Genomic DNA, 8,162 nt, shown 5'->3' with positions numbered 1-8,162 from the left:
CTACATGATATTTGGGCAGAGTAGTGTTGCCAACAGCTGTCTTGTAAGGTTTCTCTCACTTGATACCCTGACCAGAGAATGAATGGAAACTTATCCTGAAATATTTTTTGTATTTTATTAGTACATGTTTGTAGTACATGAAGTTTACAATGACCCTAGGGAGTAGGCGCACGGACATAATAATTTCAGTTATGTTTTTATTCCCCTTCCACTCTCCACCCACCCTCCTCCCTCTGCTTTTATGTCCCCTTTGCCCATTTTCATCATTCTTGTTATTACTGTTTTGTGTTTCTGACATATAATACTTACCCTCCTTGTAGGTATTTGGTACATGTACACAACACATTTTAAATCTTTTTACTTCCCCTTCCCCATCCACTCTCCCCTCACCCTGGTTTCTTAAACCCCTTCCCACTTGCAAGAGATCTCCCTGTTTCCTTCTATCAGTGCTTTATTTTGCTCATTATTTACACATTGCCTTAATCAAGTCAGAAATGCCATATGGTATTTAAGCTTGTATGACTGACTGACTCCACTTAAAATTATATTCTCCAGGTATACCCATTTTCATACAAATGTCTCCCATGCATCTTTTTCTATACCTGAGTAGTATTCCATTATGTATAGACAGTATATTGTCTTTATCAAGTGCAGTGTGCTGCAGGGAAAAGTGTGTACACTGTTGTACGGTAGAACACTGCAAATACCTATGAAGTCCATATGATCAAGGATATAGTTCATCTCTGCTAGTTCTGTATTTTTTGTTTAGCTGATCTCAAAGCAAAAATAAGGTATCATGGTCACCCACCATGATTGTGTTAGTGTTTAATCTTTTCCATCTAGCTGTGTTTGTTTTATAAAGATAGGCACTCCAGTATATGGGGCATATATATTTATAAATGTTATCACTTCTTGTGAGATCATTCCCTTAACTAGTATGCAGTTATGCTCTTTGTTTCTTCTGACCAGGTTTAGCTTGAGGTTTACTTTGAGAGTAATACTGTTACTGCTGCTGGTTACTGGGGTTCTGGTGCATGAAATATTATTTTCTATCCTTTGATTTTTTAAGTTATGCATATCTTTTTGGATTAGATGCATTTCTTGAATGCAAAACACTGACAGATTCTGTTTATTGATCCAGTCTTTTAATCTCTGTCTTTTCACTTGGGGAGTTGATGCTGAGGGTTGAGGTCAAGTAGGATGAGGAGATCAAATACTCTAGCAAGAGACTGTACATGCGGTTCACATGTGTCCACTTTGCCAAAAAACCCCCGAGTCTTCACACAGTTCCCTTTTGCCTCAGTTGCAGTCTCACTTCAGACAGCCACAGCAGGATCCCTTGTTCAACAACCCAAACCAACCCAGTTGCAGGAATTCGCCTGCAGGCTCAGGCAGATTCTGATGCTGTCCCTGGGGTTAGTTTAGGAACTAGTCCCCAAGGCAGGGTGGCAGAATCTGTGGGCAAGTGCATTTGCAGGCCGGGTGTGTGTGTGTGTGTGTGTGTGTGTGCACGGAGTCAGGCGTGGACAGGCACTCTGGCTGGGTCCTGGGGATTGCATGATGGCATTCATGCACCAGAGGGGTCTTCAGGAGAGACCCTGCTGGTGTGGAACCCTAGGACCCGGCGGCGACTCCCTCTCTGGCCCTTGGTGAGTACTGGTGAGGTTGCTACAGGGCCACAGCATTGCCCAGTGATTGGAGGAGAGGAAAGAGGGCAAAGGGCTGGCCAGACTCTGACCCAGGTGTGGTCTCCACAGGGGTCCACTTCTGCAGTGCTCATTCCTTTGTGCTTCCCTCCCTCAGGCTATTTGGAAAGCTCTCATAAAGGCTGCTCCAGGGAGGAGGGGTAGGGACTGGAGCTGTGCAGACCAACCATGGCAGTTCCTCTGTCCTTCTCCTGTGATCCAGTTTTTAGTTTTTATCCACAAGTATCATTTCCCATTAATTTTGTGGTTCAGGATGTAAGACCCTCCCCTACTAGACAGTCTTCTCTGAGCACCTGTGACATGATTCCTCCTCTAGTCAGCCATATTGGAGGCTTTTATTCTTCATCTGCATCGGTTGGTATTTACAGGTTGCCACCTTCTATACTTAGGTGTTATGGTTTGTGTCTAGATGTCTCTCCCAAAGCCTCATGCAGTCATAGTTGGGCTTCTTCAGAGGTGGCTGGATCTGGAGTGTGTGATTGATTCATGATGCAATGCTAGGATTAAGGATGCTCTGATTAAGTGTAGGTTATTACTAAATCAGCCCGATGATTGGTTTGGCACTGCCCTAATCCTGGTAGCCTGGATACAATATAAGGGACAGAAAGAGGCTTGTCTTGTCTGCCTTGCTTGCTTGCTTTGCTACCTTTTGCCTGCTATGAACTCTTTTTCCTTTGCGATGCCTGTGTGCCATGCCACTTTGTATCCGCTATGCCTTAGAGCCAGCTGATTATGGACTGAAAACTCTACAAACTGTGAGCTAAATAAACCTTTCCTCCCTTAACCTGTGGGTGGTTGAGTATTTTGTCTCAGCAATGAGAAAAGTAACTAAGATACTAATAATAAAGTATTACAGTAAAAGGCAAAATAAAACCATAATATAAAAATACAGCCCCTTCTTCTGGTTGCCTAAAGTTTATAACACATAGTACCAACTGTTAAGAATGACATTGAAATTATCACACTTTGTAGTTAGGAGTGTAAACTGTTGTTGCCATTTGAACGAACCACTTGACAATAGTTTTTAAATTGAAACCTGCATTTACACAATTAACCTTAAGTTCAAGTCTAGGTATAAAATCCAAGCAATTAAAAAATACTCTCACCATGATATAACCAAACACAGCCACACACAGATAAACACATATTCCCAATCAATGATAAAAGCAAAAGCAGGGCCGAGTATTTAGCTCAGGGGTTCTGGCGCCTGCCTCGAAAGCTGAGGACCCAAGTTTGATCCCCGGTACCCCCCCCCCAAAAAGCAAAAGCAAAATATAAAGAAAATTGCAAAGAAAATCCAACACTACAACATAATCCCAAACCAACAAACACATATATTTACAGAAAGACACACAAACCCAAAAGAACCAATTAAAAAACAAAACAAAACTCAACACCCATTAGAAAACAAGCCATGCAAAACAGCACAACCAATGATAACATCAAATAACATCAAACATAAATATATTGTAGCAAAAATGAGCACAAACATCCATAAAAACAGAAAACTAAACATTAACTATATACAAAGAACATATGACTTAAAAATGAATACATAAATAATTCTAACACAAGATGGACACAACTCAGGACTCAGCATGCAAACCATCACACATACAAATATGTGTGTACACACAAATATAGGTAAATAATGGTCCTCAATAAACTTACAAAAAACAAACTTCAAACTAAGTACAAGCACAAAAGTATACCAATAACTCAGAAACATTTTATCATTTGCCAAATGATAAAAATATTCTTAGCAAGTAAATAAAATTACAAAGATAGATTAAAAACAATACAACTCCATTAAAAATATCAAATTTGTCCTGCAACAAAGTGTCCAAAATATAATGCAAAATGTTACAAAACAATGCAGAGGACAAACACAGAAATGCAATACTATGGATGGAATTATGTTTTCCCGAAATTTATACATTGAACCCAATGTGAACTGTCTTTGGAAATGAGGTCCTTTGGAAAATAACTGGGTTTAGATGAGGTTATAAGGCTAGGATCCACAAAATGGGTTCTCTCTCCTCTCTCATCTCTTCTGTTTCTGTTTGTCTCTCTGTCTCCCACCACCACCACCGAATGCATGCACCAAGGAAAGGCTGTGCGAACACACAGTGAGCAGGATGCTGTCTTGCAACCAAGGAAAAGAACTCTCAGTAGAAACTCTCCATGTAGACCCTTTGTTCTTAGAAGTCTAGCCTCCAGAACGGTGGACAAGTAGCAATTGTTTAAGTCACCCACTCTATGGTGTTTTGTTATGGCAACTGGAACTAAGGCATACATAGCACAAAAACAAAATCAAGTCAAATAGCACGTACAAAGTGACAAAAATTATACTCATATTAATAAGAAAAAAGGAATTCAAAACCAAACAGAAATCACGTAAATTCCCTTTGAAACAAACTAAACACTCCCCCAAAACCATAAAATTATAATGAAAACCTCTGAATACGTCTGGTATTCAAGATCTAAAGACTTTGAAAATCCTCAGAATGCAAAGAAAAAGAGACGATGTAAGCAAGAAATGCAGGTTCTATAATGTGAAACATTTTAGGAAGAAAAAATGAATTATTTCTACTCTTGGTAAGAACCCTAAATTTCCTCATGTGTTGAGGTAAGACTGTTTTCCGACTAGAAGCACAGGAAAGGAAAACCTATGACCACCTTCTGTCACACACATACCATATTCTACTACCACAGTGCAGTCTCCAGTGTATGAGTCTGTTCCTCCCCAATTGCCTCTTTCCTCCCTTTCTCATTAAGAGTTAAGAAGTGTCACCACAAGAAATAGGGAGAGAAGTCCAGGAGTTAATCTCCAAAGTACTGATCCCACCATCGATTATTAGTATTTTTAAAATAAAAATATACTCTTCTGTGTTCTCCGTCACCCTCTACTGAATAGCCTCTTCTCTTCTGAGATGGTTTAACCACTGATTGACTTTTTAGCTTACTCTTTTTCATATTCTACTGTTAAGGGAGCTTCTACTCTTTCCCATCTCTTAAAAAGAGCTCTCAATGAGGTCACCAATGACCAAAATAGACTTTAATTCTTCTAATAAATAATAGGTTTCATGAATTAGGGAAACTTGTAGTAATAGCATTTTACAGATCCATTTAATGTTGATGCCTAATGCGTGCTTAGTTAAGGAACAGACAATTCTGAAGTTTTGTATAGCTCATTAAATAAAGTTTAACTGATGTCACAATAACTTTCAAATATAATTATCAGAATTTCCTGTGTACTGTAGGTAATAGCTTGATAACATAACCAGATAATGCCAAATGTGTTATGATTCAGGTAGCTGCAGCTATTTTATTCTTCAGCTGATGAAATGACCATTTTTGTAGTATTTAACTGTATAACTGATTAAGCTTATTCACATGACTTTTTCACATTTAAAATACTATATAGCATTGGAAATTACTTTGAAGCAATAGTACAGGTGTACAGTTGGAACATAGAAATAAGTAGCTTCATATTTTATATTTTTCTTTAGCCACTGGATCAGAGAACACTATTAAAGGATATTTTTTCCTATCTACACTCTATTAATTCATGAGAGAAAATTTCTTTTGGTTTTTTGAAATAAGGTCTCGCTATGTAGTTCAGGCTGGCCTTAAAATCACGATGTAGCCTAGGCTTGCCTCGAACTCATGGTGATCCTCCTGCCTCAGCCTCCTGAGTGTTGGGATTACAGGCTTGCAACACTACAACTGTCTAATGAGAGAAATTTGATCCAGTGGCTAAAGGTATATATAAAACATGCAGCTCCTCATTTTATCTTCCAGTTATACTGTTTGCAACATGGTTTAAATCATTATGTCTTAAACTTCAGGACTCATGTAACATATTCACATTTTTGCCATGTTCCTATTTTAACTCCATTTTCATTTGTTATATCAAGTTATTTTTGTGTTTTGTTTAACAAATAATATCCTTATTATTAATCTTTTTCTAATTCACATTCAAATAAAGACAGTTACATTGTACACTTTTTGTTAAGGTATGAATTGAAATAATTTCAGGTACCCTCAATAATGTTAATTACCCTTTTGTAAAATAGGTAATGAAATCATTGCTGTACACCTTCTCATACATGCATGTATACACACTCATAGACAATAACATGTGTGCAATACACCTTCCCTTGATAATTTTATTTTTCTTTTAATACTTCAGTTAGGATTTTAAGTTGGAATTTAGAATTAAGGTTACCACTCTCAATTCAAAACCATGAAAATATGATGATATCGATGTAAAGGATTTGATTTTGAAACGGTTGTTTTTTTAAACAGCATTTAGCAAATGAAAATTAGTACCCCTGTTGCAATTGCAGTCACTAATTTGCAATTTGCTAAAGAATTAGTACTCTTGCCAGCAGGTGTTAATTTGTAACTAAAATGAAAATTCATGAGATCCTTGTGCTACGTACAGTGTCTTTAATTTCTATCCCTAAAATCTTTTCGTAAAATGAGTTTTCATAAAATATATGGCATTCACAGGTTTGTGGGAGTAAACTCCTGCTTTTATAATTTCTGAACTGGAGTTTCTAATTTTTTACTTTACTATGGAGTCATTATGATATTTGTATGAAAGAGAAACATCAGGCTTCAGGGACAATCAGTCTTGATCTCTTACAATAAATGATTTTAATGGTGATGGTTGTTATGGCTTAGATCAGAAATGTCCCACAGAAGTCTCCTGTGTTCAGCTGTGGGGCTTTTGGAAGGTGACGATGAGGAGAACACTAAACTTGTTACTAGGCTAATATACACTGATGAGTTCCAAGCCGAGTGTGCTGTCAGGAGGTCCAGCCTGGTTGCAGGTGGGTCATGCACGGTGGTGTGACTCAGAAGGGTGTATTCTTTTCCCCAGCTCCTCCCTTCCCTCTGCTTGCTGCTTCCCTGCACCATGCGCCTCTGACATGCCCTTTCTGCCTGAAGCCTGCCAGCCATGCATGGACTGAGCCCTCTGAAACTGTGTGCCAAAATAAAACACTTCTCCTTTAAGTTGAAGGTATGAGGTATTTTATTTTCCTTTGTGAAGATAAAGTTGACTAGTACCGTGGCATTTTAATAATAATGTATACATCCACTTTTGCCAGTGACATGTCATAGACTTAAATGTTAAAGTCCTATTTATGGTCTTAAATTTCACACTCATTGAAAACACAGTCCATCTGTAGGTGAACAAACAAAAAGAGATTCAAAGCTGTTTGAATCTGAACAAGAACCAGAATAAGAGCTAGGTACAGTTATAGGCTTATAAAGAAGAAAATCCTAGTGTTTTGGGGCAAATGAATGGAATCAGAGATCATCATGTTAAGTGAAATAAGCCACTTGTCAGAAAGACAAGTATTGCATATTTTCTTTTATATGTGGAAAATGAAAGAAAATAATTGATGATCTGAAAGTAGAAGAAGGACTAATAGGAAAGGGGAATGAGATGGGGTGCAGGGGAGGGCAAGAGAAGGTGATAGGGTAAACTTGAAGAAAGCATGATTTGTGCATATATGAAAATGTCACAGGGAACCCCATGAATCTGTATAATTAAGTTAATCATTGTAATATAAATGTTACAGGACTAGGCACTGAGAATACATGAATGCAATAATCTTGGACTGCTCAGGGACTATGAAGGCCTCTTATCTTTTACAGTAGCTATAATGTTCTTTGGCCATTCATTCCATCACTCAAAGGTTGTTGAATGGAAGAATTGGAGTAAAGTTTTATTTAGCGCACGATGTAGTAGAATATGCACAGTGTGTTGATTTAACAGTTCTCTGCAGTCATGAACACAAAAAATGGAAAGTTCAAATAAGTTCTCTTGGGTTATGCTTAGGAAGTTGATACCTTTGTTTAGAATACTGTAAGTTAGAAAATGTGTAAAATGATTGATAGTCTTGTGTGAAATTTGGTTTTCTACTTGAAATATTTTGGCATTTACGTTCATTTCTGTTTTCTCGCCCTTCCTTCCCTCTATCTTATCTATGCCCTTCAAAGCCTTCTCAAATAAAGTGGTTAGAGTGAATTCACCAATCATATGTAAACTTTCGCAGTAGATATAGGAATCTTCAGTGTTTACTTTCATGGGTTGAGCTCTGAAATTACTCACTGACCAAACTGCTTATAAGAAAGCTCCATTTTTAAACTTTGGGGAATATAGATGATGTGAATGAAAAATACGGTGAACATTGACATTTTAAAAAATTGCAGTAAAAGACACATTGCCAGTAGCCCTCTTTAATATACTTCCCTCCTTTGAAGCACTCTCATTCCATCATTCTTGCCACTCTCCGAAGCAGTACTGGAAGTCCTCTTCATGGGATTAAAGTTGCACTGTTGTGGCTGTCTTGATGGCCTGAATCGATTCAGAACATTTACTTTCATGATCACTTGGACTTTGGGAGAGTGCCAGAAGTCACACAGTGCCAGTGAATA

The sequence above is a fragment of the Heterocephalus glaber genome, unplaced genomic scaffold (assembly GCF_053883595.1).
Source record: "Heterocephalus glaber isolate CG9 unplaced genomic scaffold, H.glaber_assembly_v1.0 deba00001764, whole genome shotgun sequence".
NCBI lineage: Eukaryota > Metazoa > Chordata > Mammalia > Rodentia > Bathyergidae > Heterocephalus > Heterocephalus glaber.
The sequence above is the reverse complement of the archived record's forward strand: the minus strand, read 5'-3'. Positions refer to the sequence as shown.